We start from the raw sequence: 22,135 nt of genomic DNA, 5'->3' as shown, positions 1-22,135 counted from the left end.
TCCCTAGAGTGAATATAAACCCCATCACATTAATTTTTAGAGCATTAAATTAAGTACGTGTTTTCTAAGTGAACCAGTGATCTTCTCTCTTCCTGATAGCCAAGTGCAAAACTGACCTTTCAAGCCCCAGATGTAGTTGTCTCCTGGAAAGGAGTATTTTCTTTTTTTTCCCCATGACAGTCAACTTCACTATGAACTCAAACACTTACCTACAGGTAATCAGCTTACCAAAAACAAAGACTTGGGGACAACAAGATCCGCTGTACATGGATTGTGCTGGTATGAGCAAAGTCAGTTCAAGGCTGCTGGAAAGAACAGAGGCTACCTCAGCTCTTTTATTACCAATAAAAATGAATTACTCTGGGAAGTAAACTTACTCTCACAACCAAAAGCAACTCTGTTTTCTTTTACACATACAGGCTATGTCTTCAGTGCCAAAAAGGGTGTGTGTTTGCTGCCACGTAACAAATATGTATTAGCTATCTTGCTGTGAAATCCAAGTGAGAACAAGGGTCTGTAGTTTATCTACAATGTAGGTAGTCAAGGACAACACTATTCCCTTCACACATACACATACCCTGTCCCCCCACAGCTGACCTCATCTAGCTACATCATGGTAAAAGCTACAGAGGCTTGTCTCCATTAGGATTTTACAGTGAAACAACTAATGTGCATTAACTATCTTGCTGTAGAAATAGCCACAGAGACTCATTCTAACAAACAGAAATGTCTCAAAATCCCTGCAGAATACCCAATCATTTAAAGTTCAGTCACATTCAAAAAACAAAACAAAACAAAGCCCAACATATGCATATCTAGTCAATATAGACAGTTCTCTCCCAGTGTTTTCTGTGAAATAAGATCCTCCCCACCTTCCCCAACTTCACACTAGAAGAATCATGAGCACCTGAATGCTGATTCAAGCTTTTAATTACCTCATTTGACAAGAAGTCAAAAGATGCTGCAAAAAGTCTACATATAAAATAAGAAAGGGGAATTCATATACAACTCATGAGAAGCTTATTGCCGCTATGAAATATGACAGCCAACTGGCTTTCCCTTAAGCCCTCGTCTTCCTTCAAGCCTAATGGTGGGAAAACTGAGATGTGTGCTCTTAAAGAGACCAATGGAAATTGCAAGTTCTATATCTCCAATAGTTAAAAGCTCAATGAAATAAAGCTTTTCTGAAATAAAAGAAATAAAAATAAAAAAAGCTTATCTGAAATAAAGAAAGGGGAAAAATCTTTCATAACATTGCTCTAGAGAAAATTGCACAGAAAGTGCCATGCTGCATCAGACTACAGAGTCATTCTTAGACAGTGGTCAGTACCACATTTCACTGCAAAAAGAGTGCCCTAAGCAACAACTCACGTGCTCTGTGGTAAGCAAAAGCAAAATTCTACAGCTAAAGTCTACGGATTCTGCACTGCTCTGGCAGGCATTCTGAAAACTCTCCAACAGCTTCAGGTTAGTTTAAGAAGTTGGAAGTTTTTATGGAATTAAACTGGAAAACAAATCAATCCATACAGTCATACGTTGCTTCTTCTCCCATTCCCCAAAGTATTTTAACATATTATCTGGAGCTCATAAACAGCAGCACTCAAGTCAGCACTACAGACTTGTTAAAGTTCCTTTGTTACTGTGTAGGTAAATCTTTCTGGCTATAAAACAGCAAAAGCAATCCACCTCTATCGTGATCCAAAAACACAGACATAGTTGCATCTCCTCTGCATCAAAGTAACACCAAAGCTGTGAGTTAATCATCCAGAAGAAACAATGATAACTCTACAACAGGCCAGAAAACAAGACCCATGGGGGTTAGAAAACCAATGGGTCCAAGTAGTGGACACATTGTTCAGTCACTGACACAGACACAATGTTTAATAAAAGCTTCTGCCGCCTCATGTTTCTGATTTCTTAGCATCCCACAGAGAGGCAACCAAGTTTCTGCATTTTGCAACATGGATGTACTGCACATACTAAAAGGGTGTAAAAGGGTTACACTGCATGTAAAATATCTGAAAGCTATGAGGCAATAACTGTCTAGCAACATTTTTTAAGACATTAAAAAGATTAACGATAATTAAAATAAGATAATTGCTCTAATTTAAAATGTCCCTCTTCACAAGACTGGCTTTTTAAAATCCTTCTGGGGATAGGTTCAGAGAGCAGCCTGAACCACCATCCCAACCCACCTGCCGCAGAAATGAACCTGGATCTTTTGCATGCCTCCCTTCCTCCCAAAATACTTCTTTTCTCTTATAGGCATTCGTCACTATAGTAAGTAAGCATCTTCCAGCAGCATATTAAACAATGTGAATAACATCTCCCATGTCTTTGTTCTCTCATCTTCTCCCCAGTGGAAGGTTTTGTTTTGAATAGTAACAAATTACACACACACACACACACACACACACACACACACACACACACACACACACACACACACACACACACACACACACACACACAGAGTTATAAATTTGTTAGAGAAGGCAACATCAAAATATGCACCGTGTACTTACAGTGGAAGATGGTGAGGTTTGTAATGGTCATTAGTTCCTGGGGGAGTTCTTTCCAAAGTAGTCAGCCAGCCCTGAGAAAGCTGTCTCCTGAACAAAGGAGTTTTACTCTTAGTGCAAAGCTGTCAACCACAGTCTTCATCCCAGAGCTTTAGGGTATCTTTTAGATACCCTGGGACTATACCATAGAGTGCATTGAAGATAAGGACCAAGACCTGGAACCTGATTTGATATTCTGTGAGAAGCCAGTGTAGGGAGCAGAGGACAGGACTGATGTGCTCACAGTAGCCAATATTGGCAAGATGATAGCATTGCAGCATTCTGTAATGGTTGGAGTTTTCTAGGTGCTGAAGGTTTCATTCCCAGGTATATTGTAGTCCAGCTGAAAGATGATGAAGGCTTGAGTAAATGTAGCCAGAACATCATAGGCCAAGATGGGACAGAGTTGGTTTTCTACCAACCCGAATGGTAGAAAATGTTACTTGTGGATGCTGTAATGTGAGATCATAGCATCAGTGAGGAATCCAGAAGCACTCTTATTGAGTCAATTGACCAATTAAAGGTGCATACATTCAACAAAAAAGAAACTACACTTTGCCTGAAAACTCTACAAAATGCCCACTAGCATAACCTCTCTTACTCTGATTTAGCTTCAACCAGCTCTTCCCATCCATGAGCTGATCTCATCCAAGCTCTGGGACACCAAGGTGGTCCTAGGATGGCTGTATGTGGTGAAAGACAGGTAGCAGGTAAACTTTCAGTAAGTGCCATGCAGTTTCTCTTCTCCACAGCCTCAGCCTCCATCACTGTGACCTGGCTGGGTTAAACCACCTCATCCCCCCTATGGTACACCATAGACCTAGACTCCAACAAATTCCAAAACCCGCTAAAGGAAAACAGCACCTCTCCCACAAGGCAAGGAGTCAAGGACATGTTAAATCATTATCATTATACACAAGCCTCAACCACTGATACATTGACCCCCAAATGGCACCTTCCCCCCACTGCCCACCCAGATCTCCCAGATTTTCTGACACCTTGTGCTAGATGAAGAGAGAGGGGCAGAAACAAGTGCCAATGGTGGAAAACAAAGGCTGATTTAGACAGGATGAAACAAATTCCCCAAAGCCTGTACTGAGGCTGTATTACTGGTCCCTCCAAAGAGGCTGCTAAATTCCACCCCCAGGGAGCAATCCTGAATTCTTATACAACCTGCATTGGAGCTCAGCACCAAGCACTGTGAAGAATTATCATCTTCACTGCAAGCAACTCCTCCTGCACCTGCCAGCCAACAGCCCACCTGCATTCCCAGAGTTCAGTACATTCATTCACCAAGACATTCTGGATACCCTATAGGAATCCTGACCCAAGACTTGTGACCCAGGCCCTGACCCAGGCCCTTCCTGGCTTGTTAAAGAGACTCATGAACAATTGGTGCCAGTCCTGACCAAAACAGCCAAAGCTTCATTCAGAGAAGGAATTCTTCCTTCAAACATGCAATAGCCTGACCAACACTGAAGAAACTTGATCTGGATACTTCAGTTGTAGCCAATTACTACCCAGTGTCAAACCACCCATTCCCAAGCAACCTCAGAGAGAAGCTAGCAGGAGGCCAACTACAAGCTCATCTAACTCAACCCAACAACCTAGCACAATCTGGATTCAGGCCATGACATGGAACTGAAAAATGCTGTAGTGGCATTGATGATGATCATCTTTCAATGGATAGAGGACAGGCAACCATTCTCATCCTTCCAGACACTGCTGACCATGACACACTGCTGTTTTGCCAGAGAGAGATGGCAGGAATTCCGGGGAATGCATTAAAATGGTTTGAGTAGTTCCTTGAGTAGTCCCAAGATGACTAATGATGGGAAACTGCATTTCCACCCCATATCCCTCACTTGTAGTTTGCTACAGCAAGTTTTAGTGTTTAATTTCTCCATTTATGGTGAAGTATAAGGCCACCAATGTGTCTGCACATAAAAGAATAGTGATGTGGGTGACCTTTGTGGACTTTGAGGGCTTTTGCAAAACTATCTGAATGACTTTTCATTTAAAAATATTCATTGAAGTTTTCCAATGTATTTTTGTTACAAATTATTATGTTTTTAAAAACTACGATTCAATTTATACAAAAGTATTTTGCTCCCCTATATATATATATATATATATATATATATATATATATATATATATATATATATATATATATATATATATATATATATATATATATATATATATATATATATATATATATATATATATATATATAAAAGCGCTACAGGGAAGCTGTGCAATTTCCTAAAACTTAGCTGCCATGAAGTAGTTCCTTAGATACAGACATTTATTTTACTCATTAGAGTTCTCTCTACCCTTCTCCTTTTTCAACTTATTTTTTTAAGCTTGTTTTTCCCAGCTACACTCAGGAATACTGTACCTCATTGTGTCAGTCAGCTTTTCCATCAGAGCCTCTGACTTTTATGAGTTTATTACTCAGCAGAAAAAAATCACTGCAGGCTGAAAGAATGAATTTGTCACTGCAAGTGTAAAAAAATTGTTAGTCTGACTCATGTGATTTAAAGAAACTGCAGTAAAGTTAATAAGATTTATGCAGACTTAGACTTCGCTACTTTCATCTTCTACAATCTGATTTTCAGAGGTACTGAGAATAGATAGCTTCCTCTTACATCAATGGGAATTATTGTAGGTATGCAACATAGCTTGGAACCAGCCCTTAAACTCTACTTTCGCTGTGGAGAATAAAATCAGGAAGACTCATTATTATCAGTAGACATAAACAATGGATCCTATTAATATTAAAATCCTTAAATAGTTGAGTTAATGGTACATACAGAGTAACTACCTGTGTAGGGTTTTTAGTACATACAGAAATTTCACATGTGCTTCTGTTTTTATACCCCTATATTCACTGCATGCAACATAATGCTCCAAGAGATCAGCTACAACATCTGTTTGCCTGACAAAACAGATTTATTTTATTATGTTAATTACGGAGAAGGATTCTGATATTCCAAGAGATCTGGAAACATCTGTTGTACCACATAAAATGCCTCTTGTAATACCATAACAGATTAAAATCTTTTCTTTCTTCCTCCTCTTCCCTAAAAAGATCTTTCATACCCTCCCAATCCCAGAATCATTACTAGACACCCTCAAAAGTTGCATTGCAGCCACTGCCTGGGACTCCATTTGAAGCCTGACAGTCTGGGCAGCCCATCTATATAGGCGAACTAGGCGGTCGCCTAGGGTGCCAAGTTAAATGGGTCTCCAAATTCAAGAAAAATATTCAAATTTAAACAAATACAAATTAAAAAAATGAAAAAGATGAAAACATACAAATAAAATAATGAAGATGTCATTATTTCAATTCCCATGTGCATATGGAGGGAATAGGAATTATAATTCATTTCTCTACATTTCTGATAATTTATTATTGTCAATCTTTTATTTACTGCAAAAATAAATATTTTAGCGAATTTTTTTCAATTTGTGGTGCAAGGTCAAGATGTCCCACTCTGCAATTTTTGATAAGCAATAACTCAGTTACAATAAAACATATCCACCAGCAGCAAGAGCTGCTGTGCTAGTGACACCTAACTCGAATATACATCAAGGTTGCATAGCTGGAAATTCATGTAGAGAAGAGATATTGCGAGTTGATACATGTCAAATGGTCATTTTAATACACATCACAGGTAGTATTAAAGAATCAAGTGAATACTGTAGAAAATTATGTTTCTTGGTGCCAAAGAATAAAGAATAACGTCTTTCAGCATTATAAATCCAAAATGTGAGTATCTTTAAGCATTATTAAACCTGAGCGTTATCATTGGGCTGTATAATTATGAACTTTTTGTTATAACTGGTTCACATGTAATAAATAAGGTCCATAAAAGAAAAAGTAACAGTGTTAATGCTTAACAGACTACGAAAGTAATGATGTCACACTCCAAGTGGGTAACCGTGAGGAAGGGGATTACTTTCCAAACAACCAGTGTTGGGTTATAATGTCAAAAAAGGTCATTTTGTTTCCATGTAAACACTGTAACTTTTAATAGATAAGTGAGTTTATGTTACTAATCATGGAACCTTTAAGCAGTGAAAAAACATGTTGAGATGGCTGCAATGTGGTTTAAATTGCCAACGTGGTGGGTGTGTCAACTTTCCTTAACACTATAATGCTTGCAGTCCGGAGCACAGTACATAACAATATTCAAATGCCCCATGGTAGAAAGAGGAAAAAGATAACCCTCAGGAGTTGAGTATTGTAAATGAAAGGCTGAGAAGGAAAAGGACCAAGCAGCAAAACAGCAGTGATCCTTCCTGAAATATCTTCTCTTTAATCCAAATAAAGATGGAAGCTCACATCCACAAAAAAGCAGTTTGGAAACTCAAGATGATGGAAACTTACTTTGAGATGAAGCCAGCTCACAGCATCAGACTGATATGGAAGTGGAGAAAATTTATTCACCTTCAGAGAGACATGCAGAAATGGAAGTAAATGAAGTAGAAGGAAGAAAGAATGAGGAAGTTACAAACGAGTTACAGTATGAAGGCCTAGCTTCATGGCCCAGATGTGATGACAGTGTGTACCAAATTCTTGTGGAACATGAACCTGAACAAGTTCATGAATTTCCCTTCCCTAAGGATGGAAATTAAAGAAAATTCTCTGTTCAGCATTACAAAAGGAAACTTATTAATGGGGAAGAAATTAATCAAAACTGATTACAATATTCAGTGTCGAAGGACTCTGTGTTTTGCTTTTGCTAACAAGTTGTTTAGAAATCAAGCAATTGGTACATCACTTACTGAAAATGGCTCAAAGGACTGGAAAAACATCTCTTCTATCCTCTCCACAAGAAAGTAGTACAGAACATTTGGAATGTTTTCAAAATTGGAAAGAACCTGAATTCCGATTGAAAAAAAAGGAAAAACTATTGATGAAGAAAATTTACATATGATCAAGGAAAAAGAAGAATATTGGCAACAAATATTAGAGCTTCTGATTGCTTTCGTGAGAGTTCTTGGTGGGCAAAATTTAGGATTCTGCGGCCGTGGTAGAAATGAAAAATTATACACTCCAGGTAATGGAAGCTTTTAAAAAAATTGTTGAATATCTAGCTTTGTTTGATCCAGTCATGAAGGAGCATCTGTGTAAAATAACTGATCATGAAACACAGGTTCATTACTTAGGAAAAAATATGCAGAATGAACTGATTCAAATCCTAGCAAATGCAATTAAAAAGAAAATTGCAGAAACTGCCCATTCTGCAAAATGCTTTTCAATACTGGACTGTACAGCAGATGTGAGTCATGATGAACAAATGACAATGATCATTCGTTTTGTGGATAAGGAAAAGTCTGCAGATTAAGATAATGTTGAAGTACTCAAAGGATCATTTTTTAGGTTTCATATTGTGACACTGCACTCTATATGATTTTATGGAAATATGTTAATGAGAGTGAATATAATGTAACTGGAATATGCTTCATGCAAAAGGTCTCTTGAAAGGTATCATTACAAAGCTTATAAGCTACTGAGTGTGGTCATCCTATTTGTATGCATGTATCATTCTTGTATCTGAAACTAGAAATATGAAATATAACTCTGAGGGCCTATTGTAATTATGCAAAGTGTGGACCATTAATGGTAGTTTGGAATCTCGATGGCTCCCATTAAACAGGACAACTGACTGTAGATGGCTCTGTTTTACTTGCAAGTCTTCCTGTATACATGTGTGCTGGCAAGCGGGTAATGAAGTCTTACAGTGACATGTGATCATGTCACCTGAACTGGAATCCATCTTTAACCTGGTGCTTTTCCATTTAGAAGGAGGGGTGGGACCCAAAGAGGAACAAAGGATTCCTGCCTTATGCAAAAGATATATAAGTGGGTGGAACAGAACATAAGGGGCGGCAATCATGAGAAATCCCCTAGCTACCGCCTGATCTAGAACAAGGGCTGTACCAGGGGAAAGGATTGTGCCCAGACTGGGAAGGCATCTAATCTGTGATAGAAGCTTATTGAAACATCTGAGGGTGAGATTTCATCTGTATTCAGTTTTCTCACTGTATTAGGTTTAGACTTGCGTGTTTTATTTTATTTTGTTTGGTACTTCACTTTGTTCTATCTTATTACTTGGAACCACTTAAATCCTATTTTTTGTATTTAATAAAATCATTTTTTTACTTATTAATTAACCCAGAGTAGTATTAATACCTGGGGGGGGGAGGGGGAGAGCAAACAGCTGTACATCTCTCTCTATCAGCATTAGAGGGTGAACAATTTGTGAGTTTATCCTGTATAAGCTTTATACTGGGTAAAACAGATTTACTTGAGGTTTGGATCCCATTGGGAGATGGGTACCTGAGTGTTGGAGACAGGACCATTTCTTAAGCTATTTTCAATTAAGCCTGCAACTGTTAGGGGACGTGGTTCAGACTTGGGTCTGGGTTTGCAGCAAGCTAGCGTGTCTGGTTCAAACCAGGCAGGGTTCTGAAATCCTAAACTGGCAGGGAAAACAGGCTCAGAGGTTGTCCCAGCACATCAGTTGGCAGTTCCCAAGGGGTTTTCTACAATCCAACCTGTCACACGTACCACTGAAGACAACGATTGGAGCATATATGACAAACTATTCTACAACAGCTTGAAACAATGTCATTATCTGTTGAAAACTTACATGGCCAAGGCTATGATAATGGGATTAATATGAAAGGTAAAGACAATGGCATGCAAAGGAGAATGATTGTCATTGCCAAACTGGGCTGTATTTCAACTGGCAACATAGAAATAAACTCCATAATCCATTACTAGTCCCTCGACCAGAGGATCAATGCTTTCCAGTGGACCTACTCTTTGTCGTTTTGAAGTCAATAGCAAAACTCCCATTAACTTTAATGGGGCATGGATCTGATCCAATGACAGATTCAGGGTGAGGGAAGGTCATTTTCTCTTCTGATTCTGCCTTATGCTGTCTAGTCCATTAGAAGTCAACATCGTGCATGTGTTTTTCAATGAAAACAGACTATCACAATGAATTCAAGTCTATATTAATGCCCACAGCATGAGATTTTCCAGGATACAATATTTACAGGTGAGTCTCACATACACTTACATTATCTGAACACCCAATGTTTACTTTGGACTTGATCTTAATTGCTCACAGGAACTCTGGCTATAATGTTTAAATAAAAGTTTCTGTTATACATTAAATTTGAAACTACAAAAGAATCACATGAAGAGGTCAGACAAGGATGCCAATACAAAGTACAATACGAAGGATATGACTGCCTCCTATTGGCAACTATTTGTTTGCTGCAATTATTTATTTGATTCATTTGCATGTATAAAGGAATCCTGAACTTACAATCAGAAATATGAAGGTTTCCAATAATAGTTTTGATAAAATGCCACATGGAATAGCTGTTATAAAGAACAAAGTAATAAGCAGCTTTTCAGAATTGGAGATACAAAAATAAGAGCTATTAAATATGCAAACCCACTGTATCCTTGAGCAGATATTTTTATTATTATAGAAACAACATTTTAGGAACTGACAAGCTGAAACAACCACCACTGCATGAAAATATAAATATATACCAAGAGACAGTCCTTGCTCCAAAGATATTCTTGCCATCCTATTTTCAGTCCAACCAGAACCATTAGAAATGCCCGCAGATTGCCATGTCTGTTTTGAAGATCCAAGGTGTTATAAGAACCATCCATAATTATGACTGCCTGTTCAAATCATTCATTTCCCCCCATCAATAGTGTGAAATACCTCACAAATGCTGAGGGTCAAAAGCCCTTGTCTAAATACACACACAGAAGCAAGCAATAAAACCTTCCAAGTTGTTTTTTAAATATTGAGTCCAATTTGAATGACCACCTGATGACATGTGATTAGTCTAATAATCAAATTTAGCTATTCCTAAATTGTCTGAATGCAAATATATGGCAAGTAAGACATATCTGGATTTTAGTCCTGAAAGTACTGAACTTTTGAGCAAGAGTAACAACTGAATCTCTGAGTAGGCTGGGTATGTATGCGATATTATAGGCAGAAGGTAGAAAAGTACCTTGTAAATTGCATGACTGTACTTCAGAAGGTATGAATGAAAATTTAATTTGCCAACAAAGTTATTTTTCTCAATTGCTTTGCCACAGTGGAACACAAGAGTTCTTCAATAAGGTATTTGTTTTGTTTTGAGGAAAAAGAAGTTTTCCACATTGTTGGGCCTAGTGCAGTCTTTTTGTTTCTGAAAGCACAGGTAGATAACTGTAGACAGAAGCAATGCAGAACTATGGCCATTTTCCACCACTGTTACTACCACCATGTTTGAAGCAGACACAGAATGAAATTCTGCTTAATAACTTCAAGCAAAATTCCAGATATTTAAAAAAAAAGGGGGGGGAGCTGCCCGCAGCACACAGTTTTCTCATTATTTTATTGAAGATAGTGCAAGCCAATCTCACTTGAGTATAAACAGCAACATGGAAAGTTTAAAATGTCTAGTTTAGGAGGATCTAAATGTAACTCTGTATTTTAACAATTCAGAGTGGGACTTGTTTTTAATGAATTGAGATTTGGCCCATAAATGACCTGAAAACAATTTCCCAAATGACATTTAAAATATTGTCTACATTTTACAAATCAATATTATTTTTTAATACCCTGCAATTTCAGGTCTGGTTTACTCAACCCCATGGCCACAAATGGGACAGGTATCAATAAGTGTAGCCATCAATTAAAACAGCAGTTTAGGATATTGGTCTGTGCTCAGCATCAGAACAGTCATAGTTGGGCTGCTACCTATCCCAACTCTGAGGTTCATTCCTGTGTGATAGAACCCATTCCCAGCCTGCCTCCACTGCACCAGCACCTCCTGTCAGGATTCAGCTCTCTACAGTTCAGTTTCTGAAACAGTGTTCCCACTGTAAGAACACATACCTCACAGATCCATAAGTCAGATAGGAGAAAAACAAATAAACAAAAGAACACCCAGACATGTAACCTGGCACATAAGGTATCAGCACAAACGTTTTGTTTCTTTGATTTTATAATGTGGCCATTTTACTTTGTAACAGTTTAAGAATAAGGGGAGAAGAAAAAGAACATCATCTGTGGATTTCAATGCTCCTACCATTCCACGCTCAGTGTTGGGACTAAAATTCTACCAGCTGTTACTCCTTTATGTACATGAGCATTCTTTGGTCATCTCTCTCTCAAAAAAAGGTTCAAACCAATGAGATCCTGAAAGTATAAAAAGCAGCTTTTTCATTACAAAATTGCTAATAAAAAAGGCACACGCACCAAAACCACAAAAAAGGATTGTCAGCTGTAAAGGATTACATGCACTGAAGAGTACGATTTCTGTTTATTTAAACATTTTGGCTCCTCAAGTATGAAGCAGAAAAGTGCACTGTGTTCAAACATAGGGAGGGTGGGAAGCACGCATATGCATAGAACTTCTGCCTACTACAGCAAAACTATCATATTCTTCACATCCAGCTCTTGCTATCAGTCCTCATATCTTCAGGAAGATAATTAATAGACTTGCCAACCTAGCATAGATTCATAGACTCTAGGACTGGAAGGGACCTCGAGAGGTCACCGAGTCCAGTCCCCTGCCCTCATGGTAGAACCAAATACTGTCTAGACCATCCTTGATAGACATTTATCTAACCTACTCTTAAATATCTCCAGAGATGGAGATTCCACAACCTCCCTAGGCAATTTATTCCAGTGTTTAATTACCCTGACAGTTAGGAACTTTTTCCTAATGTCCAACCTAAACCTCCCTTGCTGCAGTTTAAGCCCATTGCTTCTTGTTCTATCATTAGAGGCTAAGGTGAACAAGTTTTCTCCCTCCTCCTGATGACACCCTTTTAGATACCTGAAAACTGCTATCATGTCCCCCCTCTGTCTTCTCTTTTCCAAACTAAAGATACCCAATTCTTTCAGCCTTCCTTCATAGGTCATGTTCTCAAGACCTTTAATCATTCTTGTTGCTCTTCTTTGGACCCTCTCCAATTTCTCCACATCTTTCTTGAAATGCGATGCCCAGAACTGGACACAATACTCCAGCTGAGGCCTAACCAGCGCAGAGTAGAGTGGAAGAATGACTTCTCGTGTCTTGTTTACAACACACCTGTTAATGCATCCCAGAATCCCATTTGCTTTTTTTGCAACAGTATCACACTGTTGACTCATATTTAGCTTGTGGTCCACTATGACCCCTAGATCTCTTTCTGCCATACTCCTTCCTAGACAGTCTCTTCCCATTCTGTATGTGTGAAACTGATTGTTCCTTCCTAAGTGGAGCACTTTGCATTTGTCTTTATTGAACTTCATCTGGTTTACCTCAGACCATTTCTCCAATTTGTCCAGATCATTTTGAATTTTGACCCTGTCCTCCAAAGCAGTTGCAATCCCTCCCAGTTTGGTATCATCTGCAAACTTAATAAGCGTACTTTCTATGCCAACATCTAAGTCGTTGATGAAGATATTGAACAGAGCCGGTCCCAAAACAGACCCCTGCAGAACCCCACTTGTTATACCTTTCCACCAGGATTGGGAGCCATTAATAACTACTCTCTGAGTACGGTTATCCAGCCAGTTATGCACCCACCTTATAGTAGCCTCATCTAAATTGTATTTGCCTAGTTTATCGATAAGGATATCATGCGAGACCGTATCAAATGCCTTACTAAAGTCTAGGTATACCACATCCACCGCTTCTCCCTTATCCACAAGGCTCGTTATCCTATCAAAGAAAGCTATCAGATTGGTTTGATACGATTTGTTTTTTACAAATCCATGCTGGCTATTCCCTATCACCTTACCACCTTCCAAGTGTTTGTGGATGATTTCTTTAATTACTTGCTCCATTATCTTCCCTGGCACAGAAGTTAAACTAACTGGTCTGTAGTTTCCTGGGTTGTTTTTATTTCTCTTTTCATAGATGGGCACTATATTTGCCCTTTTCCAGCATCTATATAAGTATAGATTTGGGGGCAGTATTCAGATCCTTTCCGCTCTTTTTCAATACAGAATTCAATGATATCTGCAGTTCACTGTCCCCTATAAATGAGGCACATAACCCTTTTCCCCAGGTCATGAAAATACTATTCTTTGGAAACAAACATGTATTCCACCAGTTATGAGCTGTTCCAGGCTCCAGTTGTTTTGGTGCCTGGATTAATTAAAAGTCAAGATACTGCAGGGAGCTGATCCCTTTAACCTCATCCTCGTAATTCAGTTATTTAAAACATCTGAGTAAACACAAATAAGTAGGTCAACAGTACATTCCTCTGTTCTGTTCCTCATTGTAATAAATGAGGTAATAAGAAACTGCTCATTTACTTCCTTTGAGTAACCCCTACATGCTTCCATCACTAATTGTCCCTTGCCAGCTGTGCACTTTCATCAGCCTCTGTCCACAGTTAGGCACAAGGCAGAATGCCCCTTGTTACAATCACGTTATTTCTCAGCACACTATAGCTCTAGGATTTGAGAATGCCGCAAGATGCATTTGCTCTATTTTTAAGTACACCACTACCTCGATATAACACCACCCGATATAAAACAAATTTGGATATAACGCGGGAAAGCATTGCTCCGAGGGGGCGGGGCTGTGCACTCTGGTGGATCAAAGCAAGTTCAATATAACATGGTTTTCACTTATAACACGGTAACATTTTTTTGGCCCCCAAGGACAGCGTAATATCAAGGTAGAGGTGTAGCTTAAAAATAACATTTAACACCCTTTACCATTAAGAAAGACAATTAAAAGCCAAAGAACTAAGGAAGGAACAGTTATAGATGAACAAAGGAGCTCCTTGGCTCTTCATGAATCAAAGGCTGAACGTATCGTAGAGTTTTCGATACAGGTATATTTAGAAAAGTCTATCCCTCCCCTTTAACTCCACCCTCGGTCAATATTTTAGACTGAATATCCGGATATTCAGGATCCAGTACACAATTCCAGATTTTTATTTTATATGTTTTCATTGGAACATATTTCTCAGGGGATTGATTAAGCCTCCTATTCCCCACAAAAAACCTAAGTCTACAATACAGATGTGTTGACACCAGACTTACACAAACACAACATGAGAGCATTTCAGTGTAAATATTTAAAATTGGATGTTGATCTCTGTTTCTTTCTTTGGAGAACTGTTGATTTTTAGTATTTTGTTAAGGAGAAAGAACATATTTCCCCTTAAAACTGGAACAACTGCACATCACAGAGATTGTGAGTGAATTGTTTTAATAGCAAATGCAACTGGAAACCTGTTTCATTTCAGTTTTAGCTGGTCAGTGTCACACATCACTATGAAGGAATTAAAAAAATGGAAAAAGAGGAAACTTGCATCAAATCAACAAGAGCTAAAAAACATAACAGACACCTTCTAAAATGTTGGAATTAGAAGGCAGTTTTGCAATGTACTTTCCAAAAACATCTGGAGACTATCCAGCCTAAGTGACTCTTTTTGGGTACATCTACAGAGGGTTAAGAGAGATGTGGTATGGCAGTGACTGGCACTCTGCCTTGCAGGGTCCCAGAGCTTGAACTCTTGCCCAAGTACTGGCATAAGAGAGACTTTAAAGGAAAACGTAGCTGTAAGCAACAGTGTTGGCAAATCAGTAGATGGCACCCTTCTCTCTGAATCAATATTTGAACCCCAGCAGGTGCAAATGAGCACCGTACTGCTGCTGTTTCTGTGATTTTCCTTGCAAATCAGTAAGAATAAGGTTTTTGGCTCCTGTGTCCCAGGCAAATTCTGGCTCAAATAATCCTTTCAAAACTCCCCCGTACTTTCAACTGAATGAAGAATAATAATTTTTTTTTTTGCCCTGCAATGTTGTGTTGCTCTGCACTATTAAACAAGTGCATTGCTTCAGCCCAGAAGGCAGCTGCATTTTATGTTATATTATACACAGTTCTCTCTAGCTGTTAATTTATTCTTTTCCAGTATTCTGACATATTCTGTGTAACCTTCCATACAAACTACTTTGTGTAACATACAGTATATAGTGTTAAAATGCTACAAGATCTGTAATTAGTTTGATTAATGTTAGCCAAGTGCTTTTTAGATCAACAGCTACAGTATGGAACCCTTTTATACTATCTTTCCATTAAAAGTGCTATATAAAAACAACTCAGTTATATCACTTTTCCTAAGACATCTACCAGAAACCACAGGGAGAAAGGAAAACAATATTCCAACTCTGAAAGCATAAATTTTACATTATAAGAACTGTACTAACCCATTCTATATAGATACCCAAAAGTCCTACTCACTATAGCAACTTCCACAGGCCTTGGGTGGCAGGCCAGTCCTTGCCCACAGGCAGCCTGCCAACCTGAAACATATTCTCACCAGTAACTGCACACCGCACCATAGGAACTCTAGCTCAGGAACCAATCCATGCAACAAACCTCGATGCCAACTCTGCCCACATATCTACACTAGCGACACCATCACAGGACCTAACCAGATCAGCCACACCATCACCGGTTCATTCACCTGCACATCCACCAATGTAATATGTGCCATCATATGCCAGCAATGCCCCTCTGCTGTGTACATCGGCCAAACTGGACAGTCACTATGCAAAAGGATAAACGGACACAAATCAGATATTAGGAATGGCAATATAATAAAACCTGTAGGAGAACACTTCAACCTCCCTGGCCACAATATAGCAGACCTTAAGGTGGCCATCCTGCAGCAAAAAAACTTCAGGACCAGACTTCAAAGAGAAACTGCTGAGCTTCAGTTCATCAGCAAATTTGACACCATCAGCTCAGGATTAAACAAAGACTGTGAATGGCTTGCCAATTACAAAACCAGTTTCTCCTCCCTTGGTTTTCACACCTCAACTACTAGAACAGGGCCTCATCCTCCCTGATTGAACTACCTCATTATATCTAGCTTGCCTGCATATATATACCTGCCCCTGGAAATTTCCACCACATGCATCTGACGAAGTGGGTATTCACCCACGAAAGCTCATGCTCCAAAATCTGTTAGTCTATAAGGTGCCACAGGATTCTTTGCTGCCTTTACAGATCCAGACTAACACGGCTTCCCCTCTGATACTTGTAGCAACTGGGGAACTGAAATGAGGTGTTTGTGCTACAATATGGTTAAACGTCTAAGAAGCTTGTTGTGATGGTGTGAAATGATAATGAGTACATGTGAAGCCAGCTGTAACAGGATGGGTACCATAAAAAAATTAAACAGGTCAACAGCAGCATCCTTATTCCACACCTCCCAAGTTTCAAACCTGCAAGCTTTTAATTTAGTTATCATCATGTCCATTCCAGAGACACATGCTGGGTATGTACAGATGCACCAAAATGATTCTGAGAAAAGCAGTGCTATTGCCCTCTTAGCCAGTGTAAGGGCAAGTGATGCTACCAATCACTCCTTGAAAGCAGTACTTGTAACTTTTACCTCAGGAGAAGACTGCAGGAAGATACATGCATGAATGATTGGATGCCGTAATTGTCCGTGCAATGGTATAGTGGGTCTTTGCAGTAACACTACATTTGACAAGCTTTTTTGGTGTGTTCACATGGAACACTTCTTAAAACCTCTGTTTAATCAGTGTCTTCTGGAACTTCTTCCTTCCTCCAGTTATTACCACTTTTCCTCCTCCTTTCTACTTCTCTCTCTCTCCTCAGCTTTCATGCTTTCGACCCTGGCAAAGAGAAGTTTCTCTCACAAGTTTTCAGGTGTGGATGAGGAAGAGAGTGAGAAATGACTTATGGGTAAAAAACCATGTCCCTAAGCAGGTTTCATGTGCAAATCAACTACCATTCAACAGTCCCTAATATGCAATACTGTTAATAAGAACTGGTCTCCCTTGAATAGACAGCATGGTGCAAGTACAGTGGTACAGTCCAGTACGCCGTACCAGTAAGATATTTATAGCCAGGACAGCAAACCGGAAAGACACAGGAGAAGACTGCCCCCAGCCCTTCCACACAGCTGCATCTCCTGAGTCTTCCTGTCTGGGGTCTGTACAGCAGCCCCGCCAGAGGACAGGACTGGGGGATGGGGCGGGGTTGGGGGCGGTATAGACGCCATACTGGAGTAGCTGCCAGCATGGGGCTGCCCAGTGGAGAGTTCCGCTGCAGTTCCGGAGCGCCCTGATCACTGGGGAACCACAGTGGTGAAAGGAGCAGAATGTGGGGCGACAGGCAGCCCCACGCCGGCAGCTTGTCTGGTGCAGCTGTACTACCCTCAGCCTGGTTCCAAGCCCTTTCATGCAGCGCTGTCTCCTGAGTCCTCCTGCCTAGTATCTGTACAGCAGAAGTCTCCGGCGCAGCGAGAGGAGGACAGAGCCCTTCCTCCCTCCCATCCCTATGTAACGTGGGATGGATGCGGATCACTGGGAGAGGACAGGGAGAGTGCGGGGGCCCCAGGCTGCGGGCAGGGAGGAGTCACATGGGGGAAATCATGTGAGGTCGTCACATGCCCCCTCTTTGTGTCTCTCTCATACGTGCAGCATACCAGCAAGAAATGATTTCTAATTGCACCACTGGTAGACAGTTTTCTGCCACAAGGTACTAAGCTAAAGAGCAGACCAGATCCCCCATTCTCTCTGATTTAAACACAAGAAGAATTTTTTAAAATTGAACATTTTCACGATTGTGGTTCTTGTTGCTTAACTTGCACTAGTTTTTATTTAGCATCATAGAATTCCCTCTCCTTACTTCCCCTTCCCCACATTCAGGCTGTCATCAGAGCCTGTTAGTTCTTCCTCCACAACTTCTAAATAATTTTTTGCATAGATTTTAAGGCCAGATAGTTATAACTTCTAGTCTGTGATATACCAGAGGTCAGACTGTATAATTTCACCCAATTACACCTGTATTCAGCTCACTAATTTGAGTTTGACTGAACATCTCTTCCAGAAAGGCATCCATCAGTCTTTATTTGAAGACTTGAAGGGATGAAGAATCTGTCACTCCCCTCAGTACTCTGTTCCTATGGTTTTTTGCCCTGACTTTTAAAAATGTGCACCTTATTTCTCATTTGAAATTTTTAACTTCCAGTCATTAGTCCTTGTTATTTCCTTCCATGCTAGATTAAAGAGCCCGGTGAAGCTATTTATATCATCATCATCAAGTTACCTCTTGGTCTTTTTGATCAAGAGCTCAATATCTTCAGTTTAAGTCTCACTCAAGGCACTTTTCTCCAGCCCTTCGGTCCCTCGCTTCTCAAATCACTCCTCTTCAATGCATCAAAAATGTTGCTATTCCTTCCCTTGACTTTAATCTTGTCACCCTACTCCAATTCTTTTACATCAAGAATAAACTTCTCCTCCTGATCTTTAAAGTTCAATTCTATTTTTAAAAGGTTTTTATAACATGGTGAATTTCCCTGTTGATTCTCTCTCAGTGATTCTAGATAAAATGTGTCTACTTTTCAATTAAAGATGATTTTTTTTTAAATTGCTAGATTTGTATGACTTTGAATATGCACAGCGAGCAGTGGAGCAAACAGAACAAGTGCTATTTTTTACAAAGTAACTTTTCAGAATACAATGTAGAAGCGTATCTGAAGACTCTTCTCAACTCTCCACCCACCTGTCTCCAATTACTACTGCAATTCCCAAAACTGTTCCCTTTTTATCTTCCTTCTTCTTGCCTTGACAATTCACTCCATGCTGTCCTTTATGGGTGACTCTCTCTTCCCCTCCGGGCAAGCTAAGCAACTTTTTCAAATCCCTTCCCTTCCTTCCATGCAGCCAACTATATGGTATCTCCTCATATTGCAGTGAATTCATTTCTGGTCCACACAGCGCTTTGTATACTTGAATTGCCTTGTTTTTTATACTGTAAACTCCATGGGGCCAAAGACCGTGTCTTTCTTTTTGTTTCATACATCATCACCCCTCAAAATTGATCTTTGTATGTTGGTCAGGTAGCTCTCAGTCTGCCCATGTAAAACCATATCACACCACCACAGCCTTTAACATCCACTTGATCCAGGAAGCTTGAACAGGGATCCCCTATGGGTCACAGTGATCTTCCAGGGCAGGCTATGGACCCTGCCATGTGGTGTTGGCTCCCCTCCATGTCTCCAGCTGCTTGATTGCACTACCCCACTGTTGGCACATAAATACTACTCTAATATTCTTTTCCTATGTAAGCAATTACTGTAACAGCCACAGAGATGTTATGCAATCAGGAACTAGAGGCGGTTCACATGATCAAAATTTGGTGGGAAAGTGTTCAAGAGAGACACTCTATTAAGTTCTGACCTACACTGAAAAAGTTTCAGAATCCCTTCTTTAAGTGCACAATAAGGAATTTTTTTTCCATTGAAAACTGTAACTCTATGGGAATGGTCTGTATTTTGTACTGTTGCATTTAATACTTTCATCAGTTTTTACTACACAATGTTAGTTATGGGGGGTTTAAAACTTAAAAGCTAAATATTTACTCTGGGCTGCAACAAGACTATGCTGAAGCAAATTACTTGCTTGTGCTGTTTTTACTTAGTTCCCTAAAAACTGGGGCTGTTATCGGAAATGTGACTTCATAAAAGTGACATGATAATGGATTTTCATAATCCAGGTGCCCAAAAGAAACAGTATTTTTCTGATTGGCCACCCTGAAAATAAACTGAACTCTTAATTAACAAAACAAACAAAAAACAAAAGCAGCTGAGGTCTTTACTTCATACACAAAACACCAAGAGTGAAAAAAGAGAGTCTCAGAACTCAAAATTTAGCTTACAGTAGAAGAGTAGAATCCATACCATCCTCTTATATTGCAGTTGCTCTGTGGGGCTAACAGAAGAAAAAGGAAATAACAGAAATACTGAGACACTTATAGGTGTCAGTAAAATATGTAGATGTGACTGATACGCACAAGCAGCCAATATGCTGAATAAGAATAGCCATTTTCACAGGTATTTAACCACACCAAAATTATTTGTTCTTCAGGGAATCAAGTTCTTTTCCATTTTAAGCATGTCACGACAAAATATTTGCATAAAAATATATTTTCAACACAACCTTCACTACTGAGAACACACCGAAATGTAGAACAGCTTCCTGAACAAAGGGGGAAAAATGAACTTCTGTATTTAGATTATGCAAACGACACAGGAAGGGACCTTGCAACAACTACTTGTAGGAATACTGTATGTCTGAAAAATCCTTGCTATGATAAAAATCAGAAGGTGGAGGTAAATGGGATGTACTATGTTACCACTCAAGTTTAAAAATAAATGTACAGAGTTAAATAAAAATATTACTTCACATTGAATGCTTTTCATCCAAAGCACTGCAAGTTCTCCACCCACACCTCTCCACACAAAATGCAAACACATGAAATATGTATTCATTACAACATCACTGAAACCCAGGAGCGGCAACTGACAAACACATGCTCCGTAATACTAGCAAAAGGGAATTTTTTTTACACAGTGTCACCTGAGCAAAATCCTATTATTGCATTATAGATATTAAGGCTGGAAGGGATCATTATGATCATGTAGTCTTCCTCCCTGCATAACACGGGCACAAGAAATTTACCAACAGATTCCTGTATCAGAACTATGATTTCTGGTTGACCTGGAGAATATCTTTAGAAAGACATGCTATCTTGGTTTAAAGTCTTCAAATGGCACAGAATCCATCATATCTCCAGGTAAATTGTTCCAATGGTTATTATCTTAGCTGTTAAAATTTTCCCCCTTATTTCTAGTCTGAATTATCTAGCTTCAGCTTAAAGTCATGGTCCTTGTTATGCTTTTTTCTGCTAGATTAAGGAGCCTTCTATTATTGGATATGTTCTCTCCATGTGGGTACTTTTAGATGGTGAATAAATCAAGTCAGAAAGTGCTAGATCTCTTGCTGTGTCTACATGTCTGGCACAAAGATTGGCATAATGGATTAGAAGCAACTTCCTGTTTAGGAGGTATTCTGGCAGTCTGCAAGTTTCATAGAAACAAATGTGTCCTACTATATGCTGCTAGGTTTTTTTTGGAGCAGGGTGAGGGCAGGGAGGGTGTCCTTGATTGCCTTTTTTAGGCATCATCGAGAAAAGCCAGCCTACAGTGCACTCAATTTATCAGTTGCAGCAAGATGTAGTGCACTGATTCTGACAGTATTTATAAAGGAAATATACATTTAAAGATTAAAAAATGTTTTCCCAGCAATATCTGAAAACCTATGAACAGTCAATTCACTGGGCGATGTCTTTATCTTTCCACAACATTTTACATTTTTTAAAATGGAAACACGAGTCAGGTGTTTGATAAGCAGAAAAGGGAGGACAAGGAGATACGGTATCTGACATGTGCAGATTGGAATCAGTTGATAACTATTTTTTTAACTGGCTTAAAGCACACTCTCCAAGGCCTCACATTAATTCATTACATTGATCATAGTCACAGTACTATGTATTAGCACAATGGCTTTCTGCAAAATGCTTTACAGATATTAACTAATGAAGCTTACTATAAAGTACATAAGTATTATTGAGACTCAGAGCTGGTTTAGGGGCAGGTGACCCAAGCAACTGCCTGGGGTGCCAGATTTGGAGGGCACCGG

At 39.3% G+C, this 22,135-nt stretch overlaps 1 protein-coding gene across 5 annotated transcripts in view; it reads right to left on the bottom strand.

Moving 5' to 3' along the window:
* PRKCD (protein kinase C delta) overlaps window positions 1–22,135 on the bottom strand; it is a 135,498-nt gene that overhangs the window by 77,021 nt on the left and 36,342 nt on the right. The window contains exon 1 of one of the 5 annotated variants that reach the window (XM_030570369.1): window positions 2,526–2,544. The exons of the other annotated variants lie outside the window; for them this stretch is intronic. The gene's annotated coding sequence lies outside the window, so the exon portion shown is untranslated. Of the gene's footprint in view, window positions 1–2,525; window positions 2,545–22,135 lie in introns of those variants that run through there. 5 annotated transcript variants of the gene reach the window in all.

Source organism: Gopherus evgoodei, chromosome 7 (genome assembly GCF_007399415.2).
Source record: "Gopherus evgoodei ecotype Sinaloan lineage chromosome 7, rGopEvg1_v1.p, whole genome shotgun sequence".
In the NCBI taxonomy this organism is placed as follows: Eukaryota; Metazoa; Chordata; order Testudines; family Testudinidae; genus Gopherus; species Gopherus evgoodei.
The sequence above is the reverse complement of the archived record's forward strand: the minus strand, read 5'-3'. Positions and strand labels throughout refer to the sequence as shown.